The following is a 13,445-nucleotide window of genomic DNA, read 5'->3' on the forward strand; positions in this document are numbered from 1 at the left end:
TATTATCAATATATTTAATAAATAGGAGAAATACAAAAAGTAAAAGCATTGGTTTACTTTTCAGAATGGAAATGGTGCAAATACAAAATGTTACTGCAAACACTAGAAGGCACTATTTCTCTACTGAGGCAGAAAATGAACATAACACAAATTTCTCATATCCTGAACTCCTCTTCCCCAGTATCTATTCAAGAACAAAAAGTGCAGTATAACAAATTTAGAAATATACATTTCTACAGTGTACTAAGCAGTGTAAAAAAAAGGTTGGTGGTGGGAAGGAGAACTGCCAAGATAAAGGACACAATGAAAAATGTAAATCCAATAAAAAGAAGACAGAAACAAAAACCTGCAAAAAGCGATAAAGGAAAAAAAGGGATAATGAGAAGAAAATGAGGTCAAAGCAAGTTTCTTTTGTACAACATAATATATGGGAACTATTTTCCATGTCATGGCTCTCCATCATGTTACTTTGAAAAATTCTAATTATAATTAATCAGTGGCTCTGTAGGTCTGCACTGGCTCTTCTTTCCAATCTCAGCCATCCTATTTCTCTCAACTGTACCTTACAAGAAAGAAACTGGAAATGCATCAAATCTATAATGAGGGAGGACAAGGGGGGCGGGGCTGGAGTTACCATGGAAGTGCAAATACTGTTCGACAGTACGTTGGTAGGAAGGGGGGTAGACAAATGTCCTGCTTATGCCTCACTAGATGGTTATGTCTGAACACTTGGTTGAGACTTACTAAGGAATTGAAGGGAATCTGGATGATGGAGAACTAGACTGGCCTGGACTATTTGGTTAGATGCTCTTTTTTTTAAAGTAAGCTCTGCATCCAACATGGGGCTCAAACTCACAACCTGAATCACGTGCTCTACCGAGCTCTCCTGAGCCAGCCAGGTGCCCCTAGAGCCTTCTTTTTCTTAAAATCTAGGGACTTTAGGTTCCACAATAGCTGAGATTCTATTGTTGTTGTTAATTTTGTTTTCTTTTTCTCTCTCTTTCTCTGGAAAAAAAAAAAGCGTTCTGAACCTTTTAATTCTTGGCAATTAAAGGAAAACCAGGAGGAGATGGCATAGAGCTGGCTGCTTAGGATTTGAACTAGTTTTAAAGAGGATCTTGAGGTTGACTTCTATTAGTCTATCTTTGAAATTGATTTAGGGAGGGAAACAGGAATTAAAGATCACATATTTTTCCAAATCAGATATTGTATGCTTAAGAGCCCAGGAAATCATGGCTCAAGACTCTGAGGAAATCTTATTAATTGTGCTTTGAGGACTAGGAAATCAAAGAGGCTCACTTAGCAAATTGAGGTTTAGCCTGCAGGGTTAGAACACCTGGCCAAACAATTTCTCAATAATCAATCTTATATCAAACTAGGAACTCTCAGAGAATCATGTTTTATATCTTAATTTTTGAGAGAGAGAGGGCTCAACTGAGCGAGGGAAGAGAGAAAGAGAATCCCAGAAGGGGGAGTGAGAGAGAGAGAGAGAGAGAGAGAGAGAGAAGTGGGGCTCATCCAAAGCAGGGCTTGTGCTCACCCAATTCAGGCCTCAAACTCACCTGACATGGGACTCGAACTCAAGAACTGGGAGATCATGACCTGAGACAAAGTCATATGCTTAACCACTGAGCCACCCAGGCAACCAACACAATGGGGAGTCTTGATAATAGAGGACACATTCTTTCTTCGGTATGAATTTAGACTTTGATATCTTCAGGAAAAACCATTAATGCAAGTCCTTCGGAGACATACTTACCTTATAAATGACCCTTATAAATAAGGGACTGGCAGTGTTGCTGCTCACCTAGTTGAAGTTCAGAAAATTACTTGAGACCAGAGTCAATAAGACTGGGTACCCCATTGGTGAAAAATTCTTGCCTAACAGAAGCAGGTAAGTAGTGATATGCAATATTATCAGCCTTTTTATAGTGACTTGTGCTGACTTCTTTCTACTCTTACAGTCCCTTTTTGAAATAATAGGCAGACTGAGGCAGATGGAGGGAGAAAGTTCCAGGGGAAGAAATCTTTTCCTATGGAAGAAGCAGAAACAGGTTTTCTCCCAAGGAAAGTATGGGGTTGTAGGACTATCTTGAAGAGGCAGGAGTAAGAGGCTGGACTGTTCTTTTAGGAATGAAGGAAAGGGCCCCATGAAGTCTCTATCCAAATGAAGTCTTTGGATGCTTTCCCTTCTGGAATGCAAAGGAAAGCTCAAGTTAGATGATATGTTAACTCTTGCCTCTTGTATATTATAGTTTCCTTTGTAAATAATTATTTCTCTATTTCACCAGAGTCTGTTGTCTTAATCTGCATTGGTAAGGAGGAAAGGGCTCTTCCACCATTGTTGTTTTAAACACTACAGTAGAAAAAGAGTATAATCCCATCAAGTAGATTCTAGCTGTTGGTTTAAGGCCTTGGTTTTTTGCGACATGGACCTCTTTGCATGAAATGGCAACTAGCTTCCCCATGATGAATGATCCAAGAAAGACCAACAGAGAGATTAGACTTTATGACCTAACCTTGGAGTGACATACCATCACTTCTACCATATTCTAGTGTTCACATAAACCAACCTTGATACAGTGTGGGAGGGCACCACAGAAGGAAATAAGTACCCAGAGACAGAAAGGATCACTGAAAGCTATCTCAGAATTTGGCTCCCATAGATGAAATTCCTAAATGTATTTGATCACAAAACCCTTTCTTTGATATTTCCCCAGGACTATTGTTCTGTGGAACACATTTTAGAAAATGCTGTTATAGGTAATGGGAATCCATTGGAATTTCTGCAAAGTTATGGCATCAATTTTTTTTTTTATTTTTAAAAATGTTTTCCCCACTCTATCTCTACTTTAAAAGTTACCAGCAGAAAGAAACGTGTTGAATGAATTGAAAGAAGAGGAAAGATAAAACTTGGGAAACTCCAGTTAGGAAGTATTACAATATTGTAGGTCACAGGTGATGGCCATGGGAGATGACAATAAGGGATGAAAAGAAGGAGCTGAGGTGAGATAGACTGTGGAGGCAGAAACTACAGAACAATATGGTTGTGAAAGAGAGAGAAATCCCAAATAACTGATTTCTAGCTTAAGTGATCATGTCCATGATGAGTCCATTAAGCAACAGTGCAAATACAAAATGAGGAGTAGGTCTGGGAGAAAATTTGATGAATTCAGTTCTAGATATCTTGGAACGTGGTGCCAGTAAGGGACCTATTTAGATGAATATGTCAATTAGAATTATTTTGGCTGCAAGCAGCATAAAACTTTACTCAAATAGGCTGGAATAATAAGGACAACATTTGGTTCCCAAATCAGAAATCCAGAGGTGGGATGGGCTTCAGGGTTGACCTAAAGTATCTCCAGTTCCATTTCCCTTCTCTCGCCTCTGTTCTCTTCCTTGTATCAGTCTCTTACTTAGGCTGGTTTTTAAGATTGCTGCAAATTTTCTGGCCTCATACTTGCACAAGACTTGATAGGGTTTGGGGCACACTGCCCCCAAATACACCACTTTGGCATCTTGATTATTTTGAATTAAAGTTACTTAAGAAACAACCAGTGTAAGAAAGAGACTCTGATCCTCTGTCCCTCTAAAGACAGAAAACAATTCCCCATGTGAAGCATACTCTCCTTGCATTTGGAGGGTAGAAAGCGATTCTTATTGCCAGAGATAAGACATTCTGGGCCAAGAAGTTTATAGAAACAAACCTAGTTATTTCTTCATGAATTTGCTACTCTGAGCCCACACTTCTTTGTCTTTTCAATTCTTCACAAATTTATTGTCTCTGTCTAAAAGGTATAAAAACTGGGGTGCTTGGGTGGTTCCATCAGTTGAGCATCTGATTTTGGCCCCGGTCATGATCTTGCAGCTCGTGGGTTTGAGCCCCACATCAGGCTTGCTGCTGTCAGCGTGGAGCTTGCTTTGGATCCACTGTCCCCTGCCCTGTCTGCCCCTCCCTGGCTTATGCTCTCTCTCTCTCTCTCAAAAATAAAATAAACATTAAAAAATATATAAGCTAGGGGCTCCTGGGTGGCTCAGTTAAGAGTCTGACTTTGGCTCAGGTCATGATCTCACAGCTCGTGAGTTCTAGCCCCAAGTCAGGCTCTGTGCTGACAGCTCGGAGCCTGGATCCTACTTTGGGATGTGTGTCTCCCTCTCTCTCTGCCCCTCACCCACTCACACTCTGTCTCTCTCTCTCTCTCAAAAATAAATACAAACATTACAAAATAAAAATAAAATAAAAGGTATAAAACCTGCCTGCTTTGGTCACTTCTTTGAGTCTGATATTTTTGTGAACTCCTGTAAGTATGAAATTAAATTTTTCTCCTGCTCATCTGTCTAATGTCAATTTCATTATTAGACTAGCCAAATAACCTATATAGGAGAAAAAAACATTTCCTGCCTTACACTATTTGGGGAAAAAAGAGTCCATCTCTACATGTGGCTCTGTTTCTTCACCTGTCAATGCCTAGATTAAATTTCATGCCCAGCACTAAATCATTCCCTGAGACCAAAAAGAATGCTTTGTGCTCTTTTAAATCAATAACTAGCAAAGGGGTTGGATAAGATTCTTAGCCCAATGAAGCCTACCTCTGGACCTGGGGTATGATGCATGTAGAGGAGATAACCACAAAGTCCATTGGAGTGAATCCAACAGGCACTTGGAAATGTGATTCCACAGCACAAAGAGATACAGATTTGGGAGTTATTTGCATTGACGTTAATTTGAAGACGGAAGAATTGCGATCATTTAGGGTGACCGTGTATAGTGAGAAGAACAAGAGACCATTGAGGAAGAGTTATGTTAAAAGATCAATGCTGAGTGATGGGAACCAGCAAAAGAAAGTGAGGGGTGGCCAGAGGGGCAGGTATTTGTGGAACTAGGGTAGTAACAGACTCTCCATAGGTATGGGATGAATGTTTTAAAAGTTCCTTCTTCATTTGTTTTTCTTACGTCTCTCACTCAGCGTAGTTCTTCACAGGCAAATGCCCTGTCATCTATTCCCTTTCTCTTTCACAGTGTCCATCAGAGTCTTATAAATGTCAAATGCTCAGTAATTACCTGCTGATTGATTATGGTAGGATATTTCGCTAATAAAGCACATTGTATGAATGTATACGGAAAAGTGTAACCAAAAGCAAGAACACTTGAAGAACTATGGATCTTAATTATATTCAAGTGTTGGTGTCGCATTTAACAAAAAAAATTAATTTTTTTTTTTGAGAGAGAGAGAGCGCAAGTATGAGCACGAAGGGGCAGAGAGAAAGGGAGAGAGAGAATCCCAAGGAGGCTCCAGGCTGTCAACACAGAGCCCGAGGCAGGGATCCATCTCACAACCTGTGAGATCACTATGTGAACTGACATCAAGAGTCAGATACTTAAACAACTGAGCCACCCAGGCACCCCAACAAAAATATTTTTAAACTAAAAACTATTCTTAGGGGGTGCCTGGGTGGCTCAGTTGGTTAAGCGTCGGACTTTGGCTCAGGTCATGATCTCGCGGTTCATGGGTTCCAGCCCCGCGACAGGCTCTGTGCTGACAGCATAGAGCCTGGAGTCTGCTTCAGATTCTGTGACTCCCTCTCTGTGTCCCTCCCCCATTCACGTTCAGTTTCTCTCTCTCTCTCTCTCAAAAATAAATAATAAGACATTTTTTAAAAAAAAACTAAAAACTATTTTTTCCTAGGAAAACCACTAAAAGCATTTCCTGAGTACACTGGTGACTTCAGAAATGTTGCTTGAAGCATATTTACTATTAATATAACAAAAACAGTTAAAATGTAAAATCTCAGTTAAAAGTATTAGATGCCTGTCTGTTGCATTTGAAAAAGTCTGCCTTACATGATGTCAGTTTAGTGGTTCTCTTGTTACTTTTTTCCTCTCAGAATATGAGTTTAAATGTGTACCTTTTGGATACAAGAAAGAAAATCAAAGAATCCTCTCTTAGCTCTCAGTCTCTGTTTTACACATTTTTATTTTGCATTATTTTGTATTGTGCAGCATCTTGTCAAAATTTGTGTAGGCAGGGATTGTTTTGCTTTACTGAAGGGAAGTGGGCATTTGTTAAAATCCTCAGCATACTAGGAAATAAAAGGTAAGGACTTTTTGATTGGTTGATTATTTTATTAAGATTTAGTATATTAGTGCAATGCACAATTTACAGTTAACACTGGATGATGATGATGTTGAAGAAGAAGAAGAAGAAGAAGAAGAAGAAGAAGAAGAAGAAGAAAGAAAGAAAGAAAAGAATGAATGAGTGAAGAATAAAAGAAAATACTTTATAAAAGTAGAAATTTAACTGATGTTGTGATTCATAGACATTATGCATAATGTATAGAAGAAGGGATAGTATGAATCCTTCATTTGAAGTAATCATTTTTGGTGATTAAAGTCTAGTGAGCTGCTTTTTGCTTTTCAGATCATCTTCCCCCATTGCTGCTACTAGTCCCTCTGCACAGTTCATTAAACTACGGTCTGAAGTCAGAAGGCTGGAGTGACTTTATGGTTCTCAGTTTCCTCATCTGTGAAAAGGTAATAATAATAATTTTACCTATTGCATTATTGTGAATTACATATTATACCTAACACACAGCACAAGAGCTGGCACATCAAAAATACTCAACTATTGCTGGCTAATGACCATCAGGGTTTATTTTAGACTGTCCCTGATGATCTATCTACTCTGCTTATAAGTAATTGGTGTACAGAGTCATTCATAATTTAATGGCAGTTGCCACTTATGTGATTTCCAGTATTTGGGTGGAGAACTATTTATCAAAGCCAAGGACTGTGTGTTCTTTTTCTGTGTCATGTTTATTCAATCATTAAACAACCACAGTGTCTGTCTTATATTACTCAGTAGTCCTATGATTTAATTGTTGAAAATGATATCAGGTCCTAAATTATGTTTGAAAGTAGGGTCAGTCTTCCAGTAGGAAAAGCAGGCCTCCACCCATATAGATCATTCTGTTTGGGAAAACTTTGTCCTAGATTTTGTCCCTGGTTCAGATACAAATACATTGGTTTCAATAATTTGAGGGTAAGATTTCTTTGCTTTCCCACTGTGCTTTCAAAATATTGTCAAAAGCTATCTCCTTTTCATTCTTATCTGCTGGATCTAACCTGATCTTATGTTCACTCAAAACTTTTGCCCTAGTCCTAGACAACTTATATTTAAGAACTGAAAATTTTTCATGGGAGCGTTTCCAAATTCATCCCATTTCAATTCATGTGGGATGCTACAAAATATTTCACTGAACATACCAATTTATTCATTAATACCTCTTAAATTTCCCCATTGTCTCATTTTAGACATTAACCATGATGCCTTTAGCTTGGAGTTAGGGGAAACTCCAGGATTAGATGTTTAAATACCATAAAATCATTTTCTGGACTCTGGTCATACTCTTGGCCAACCACAGTATGATATAATAGTAGTTGGAAGTTTAGTCAAACATTTTAATTTCAAATAAACAGCTGTTTTGAGGATGGTTCTAATTGGAACTGGAACAGTTTTGACCCCCTCTTAAGTAGTAGGGTTCTGCAGTCAAAATATTCTGCTTATTATGTTTCCCCTAAATTAGGTAATATTACATCTTTTTTGTCATCCTTTATTTCCTTTCTTATCTTTTATTTTATTTTATTTTTTAAGTTCATCTATTTATTTTGAGAGAGAGAAAAAGGGAGGGAGAGAGAGAGCACGTACAGAAGCACGGAACTAGCTTCAGGGCTTGAACCCACTCTACTAATGGTGAGACCATGACCTGAGCCAAAATCAAGAATCAGACACTTAACCAATGCCAGCTAGGCATCTCTCATTTCTTATTCCTGATGATACCCTAAATGCATGCCCTGATTTTCTTAGAATATCTTTTGGGGAACTCCTGGAAGGCTCAGTCAGTAGTTGAGTGGCTGACTCTTGGTTTTGCTCAGGTCATGATCTCACCATTGTGAGGCTGAGCCCTGAGTTGGCTCCAGGCTGAGCATGAAGCCTGTTTAAGATTCTCTCTTTTGGGGCACCTGGGTGGCTCAGTCGGTTAAGCGGCCAACTTCGGCTCAGGTCATGATCTCGCAGTCTGTGAGTTCGAGCCCCGCCTTGGGCTCTGTGCTGACAGCTCAGAGCCTGGAGCCTGTTTCCAATTCTATGTCTCCTTCTCTCTGACCCTCCCCCATTCATGCGCTGTCTCTTTCTGTCTCAAAAATAAATACACGTTAAAAAAAAATAAGATTCTCTCCTTCTCCTGCTTGTGCACACTCTCTCACTGTCTCTCTCTAAAAAAAAAAAAGTATAGTTTTTAAGAATACTTTTAGTTAATGTGTAATATCTATACATGCACTATACATGCACTAACAGTAATAGTTAAACAGTGTTTTATTGCTTAAGAAGACTCACAAGTTTCAAAATGATGATCCTTACAAATTTACAGCCTATTTTAAAAAAAAAGAATGTGTCGGTGGCATTAAAATAAGGATTGCATCACAGCAAAGTTTCCTTCAATGTCAGGGGTCCAGAGAGGCCAGGGTAGGCTGCTTTGTTTGCCCTCCATAAGGGTTGAGACCAGATGAGGTTTCTTTCTCAGATCAGGAAATACAGATGTGTACACAGAATATCATGGAAGCAAAAGGTCCAAATGGAATCTTAGGTGGAGTTTATTGCATTTTACTGGTCATGTAGATGTATTCCTGCTAAACAACCAGTCACAATAGCAGAGCTGAGACCAGCTGTAAAGCATTGGTCTCACTGATGTTAGTAATCCCTTGTTGACAAAGTGGTACAAATCACAAATATACCAAAACTCCTCAGACCCATGGTTACAAAACAACACTATTAATCAATGTGTTTCATGCCTTGACCAGGGGGTCAGTGCCACGCAGGAACTTTAGCAAAACAGTTCAGGCTCATTTCTGCCCTGTTGGAATCAACTGTTGGAGTACAGTCCACCACCCTAATCTGTGGTCAAGACCTTTTTACAACAAAGCAATTATCCTTATTTTTATAGAAATTAACTTGCCTTAGAATTGAAAGTCATACATAGATTCTAGACATTTGCAATAATCAGTAAGGAGGTGATAGGAATTCAAGTAGAAACTAAACCACTAAATAATACCAGCATAAATTTTTATGCTGACTTTATAATTCTTCTGCTTCCCTAATCTAAAACTATCTGAACTTTATTTTTTTATTTTATTTTTTAAAATTTACATCCAAATTAGTTACCATATAGTGCAACAATGATTTCAGGAGTAGATTCCTTAGTGCCCCTTACCTATTTAGCCCATCCCCCCTCTCACAAACCCTCTAGTAACCCTCAGTTTGTTCTCCATATTTATGAGTCTCTTCTGTTTTGTCCCTCTCCCTGTTTTTATATTATTTTTGTTTCCCTTCCCTTATGTTCATCTGTTTTGTCTCTTAAAGTCCTCATATGAGTGAAGTCATATGATTTTTGTCTTTCTCTGACTAATTTCACTTAGCCTAATACCCTCCAGTGCCATCCACGTAGTTGCAAATGGCAAGATTTCATTCTTTTTGATTGCTAAGTAATACTCCATTGTATATATATACCACATCTTCTTTATCCATTCATCCATCGAGGGACATTTGGGCTCTTTCCATACTTTGGCTATTGTCGATAGTGCTGCTATAAACATGGGGGTGCATGTGTCCCTTTGAAACAGCACACCTGTATCCCGTGGATAAATGCCTAGTAGTGCAATTGCTGGGTTGTAGGGTAGTTCTATTTTCAGTTTTTTGAGGAACCTCCATAATGTTTTCCAGAGTGGCTGCACCAGCTTGAATTCCCAAGAACTATCTGAACTTTAAAGTATACATCTGCTGACACATTAATAACCATGATCAATCTATCATTAATCATGTCTACCTCTTCTTAGTCCAATTTTCCTCTGTAGGAATAATGTCCTGTGAAACAAAAACCAAAGATATAGCCACATTAGTATTTTTTAATATAGTCATAGTTAGAACTCTCAACTTTATTCATTCATTTTGAGAAAGTAGACCACTCTTGGAAGGTTGTCTGTTTGTGTTTTTCTCTTCAGCTCATTTCCTGGCTCTTCAAAAGAGAGAAGGTTTTGGCAGGGTCCTTTAGCTAAGACAGAATATCATTCTCTCTAAGCCTCACTAGAATTGTTACATTTCGCCCTGTTTTGTAAAAGGCATTTATTGGCTCCTTTCCCCTCAGCAATAATTTTACTTTTCTTTCATTAATCATTAATTTTAATCCAAACCTTTCTTCCTAAAATTCTCTCTGTCCCAGCCAGTAGGTTAGTCCATGTATCTGATAACAAGATGAGACATGTTTGGATTTGCCTTTCAGGCCGTTCCAAGTGTAGGGGATCAGACTAAGTAGAGAAAATGGGGCTATCCTGTCTCCTAGGCAACAAAACATTTGCAGAGTTAGTCTTATCTTCCAAAGTGGGGGAAGGGATAGTCTATCCCATCAATCTCATTGAAATTCTTGCATTAGGTTTAAATTGGTAGACATTATCTTGTTTTAGATTATCGGCCTTGGGAGCCCTTAATTTTATATCCAGTCCAGGGATGAGCAGCCCAGTTCGTTTGTTATGGACTGATTGTTTGTGTCCATCCCCACCCCCCAAATTTATTTCAAAAACCTCCCCTGGGGCACCTGGGTGGCTCAGTCGGTTAAGCCTCTGACTCTTGATCTCAGGTCAGGTCTTGATATCAGAGTTGTGGGTTTGAGTCCCGCATTGGGTTCCACACTGGGCATGGAACCTACTTAAAAACAAAAATGAAAACAAAAAGCCCTCCCTTCAATGTGATGGTACTGGGAGGTGGGGCCTTTGGGAAGTGATTAGGATTAGATGAGGGCTCCTTCCTCATAAATGGGATTAGTGCCTGTATAAAAATCATGAGGGAGATTATTGCTATCTGCTCTGTGCCTTGTGAGGATGCAATGAGAAATCAGTAGTTTGCAAACTGGAAGAGGGCCCTCATTAGAATTCAAGCATGCTGACACTGTGATCTCTGACTTCGAGCCTCTAGAACTATGAAAAATAATTTCTGTTGTACACAAGCCACTCAGTGTATGTATTTTGTTATAACAGCCCAAACAGACTATGACAGCATTAAAAAAGAAAATCGTCATAAACTATGGAAATTTTGTCTTTGTTTCTCTATTATCCCCCACTCTCTTTTCCCTATTTCCACTGTAAAAGCATAACAATTTGTCTAATAGAGACCCAACTTCAGTCTCCCTCATGTTAAGATGCAAAACACAAGTTAGAGGTTGGTAAACAAATCCTTCAATCCATTGTCCTCCCTGCATCTTTTAAAGTAGTTGTTGTGTTTAGTCCAGTTATAATTGCCTACTAATCTACTCCTTAAGGGGAAAAAGGAATATGATAAGCCCAGTCCATTGAATGTGATGTTTCTTTGCCCATTGTTGTACCATGTGGGCAAAGAAGTGAGTACTTTGATCTGAAGAAATGTAACTAAGAGGGCCAAACTGATACAATATTCTTGTTCTAGCTTTTTGGTAGTTTTTTTTAATGTTTATTTTATTTTAATTAATTAATCAATTTATTTATTCATTATTTTATTTTATTTTTAATATTTTATTTATTTATTTATTTATTTTATTTATTCATTTATTTATTTATAATATGAAATTTATTGTCAAATTGGTTTCCATACAACACCCAGTGCTCATCCCAACAGGTGCCCTCCTCAGTGTCCATCTCCCACCCTTCTCTCCCTCCCACCCCATTCATTTATTTCTGAAAGAGTGACAGAGAATGAGCAGGGGAGGGGCAGAGAGAAAAGGAGACATAGAATCCAAAGCAGGCTCCAGACTCTGAGCTGTCAGCACAGATGCGCTGGAACCCATGAACCATGAGATCATGACCTGAGGAGCCAAAGTCAGATGTTTAACCAACTGAGCCACCCAGGCACCCCAACTTTTTGGTAGTTTTAAAAACAGCAGCCTCAGTCACTAGGCATGCAAAACCAAATCCAGAATATGTATCAAGTTCTGTCAATATCCAGCTAAGTTCCCTGGAGCAATAGATAAAGGGTCAATATTATTTACTTGCCAGCTATGCACTGGACCTTCTCCCCTGGGAATACTTCCAAAGGCTAATTGTAAACAGAACTGTTATTAACAATCTGAGTTTCAGTGAAGGCCACTGGTACATTTTATCATGTGGTCCATTGCTACATGGCTTGAGTTCCCTAATGTCAACTCATTTCATTGGCCCACGTTGACTTGCATAAAGTTTCTTTGGTGAGCAGCAACATGTTTCACTTTTGTTTGTCTTTGGAACTTACATAAAGATTTTCAAAGAGTGGTACTCCTTTTATCATCCAACCATTTCTGTCCCACTTACTAGACCAAATTGTGAATCTGCTGGTAATAGCCCAAGAGTCAGTATACACTCAAAGAGCAGGACTTCTTTTTGTATCCAATTCTACCACTGACAGGAATACCACATATAAATTAGCCCCCTGGACCCACTTGTTCCTCTCTTCTTTCACAAGCATTTTGCCGTTTACTGGACACTGGTGGGCCACTGCTTTCCATGATCTTATATTCTGGAACTGCTACCAGTGAACCAGCTTGACTGCCTGATATCCTTGAATAATCAATCTGTTGAAATGAGGGACCCAATTCTGCAATAGCAGTAGGCAAGGCCTGGCTTAAGTAGCTCTAAAGATTCTCACTTTCCATCTCCAATTAGTGCTGGTCAAAGAGACAATTAATATATTATTCCTTTTTTTTAATTTAGTTTTTAAAATATTTTTTAATGTTTATTCATTTTTGAGAGAGACAGAGACAGAGCATGAGTTGGGGAGAGGCAGAGAGAGAGGGAGACACAGAATCTGAAGCAGGCTCCAGGCTCTGAGCTGTCAGTAGAGAGCCTGATGCGGGGCTTGGACTCATGAACCGCGAGATCGTGACCTGAGCCGAAGTCAGGCATTTAATTGATTGAGCCCCCCACTTTTTAAAAAAAATATTTTTTTAATGTTTACTCATATTCCTTTTTAAATTTTACCTGGTAGGGATAGAAATTTCTATTAAAATTTTTATCTATGCCAATTATACATTAATGTAAAAAAATAGTTCTACAACATACATTTTACAAATCACACATTCTAAATTTTAACCATATTTTAATTTTTATACCTTTTATAGTAGCATTCCATATCCCTTAAATTAATTCTATCACTCTCAGAGGCTGATTAGCAAGCCTAACTAGTATTGTACATTGTACTCCCGTATTCAGTAGACCTAAAAGTTTATTTTTTACCTCCAGGCCATTTTATCCAGTCTTGGTGTTCATCTGATATACTAAAACAGAACATGAGGGAAGATCCAAGTGATTATCTTGAGCTGAGTATTATAAGAAACATGAGCTCATACAAAAAAATGATTGGATAAAATACCCTCCAGACAAACATTTTTTAATT

At 38.5% G+C, this 13,445-nt stretch overlaps 1 long non-coding RNA gene across 1 annotated transcript in view; it reads right to left on the reverse strand.

Moving 5' to 3' along the window:
• Positions 1–9,830: 9,830 nt before the first annotated feature.
• The window catches only part of LOC122466909, a 31,220-nt gene continuing 27,605 nt past the window's right edge, over positions 9,831–13,445 (reverse strand). Inside the window, exon 3 of the long non-coding RNA XR_006292782.1 lies at positions 9,831–9,917. This is a non-coding gene — a long non-coding RNA (uncharacterized LOC122466909). The remainder of the gene's footprint in view (positions 9,918–13,445) is intronic.

This window comes from Prionailurus bengalensis, chromosome B1 (genome assembly GCF_016509475.1).
Source record: "Prionailurus bengalensis isolate Pbe53 chromosome B1, Fcat_Pben_1.1_paternal_pri, whole genome shotgun sequence".
In the NCBI taxonomy this organism is placed as follows: domain Eukaryota; kingdom Metazoa; phylum Chordata; class Mammalia; order Carnivora; family Felidae; genus Prionailurus; species Prionailurus bengalensis.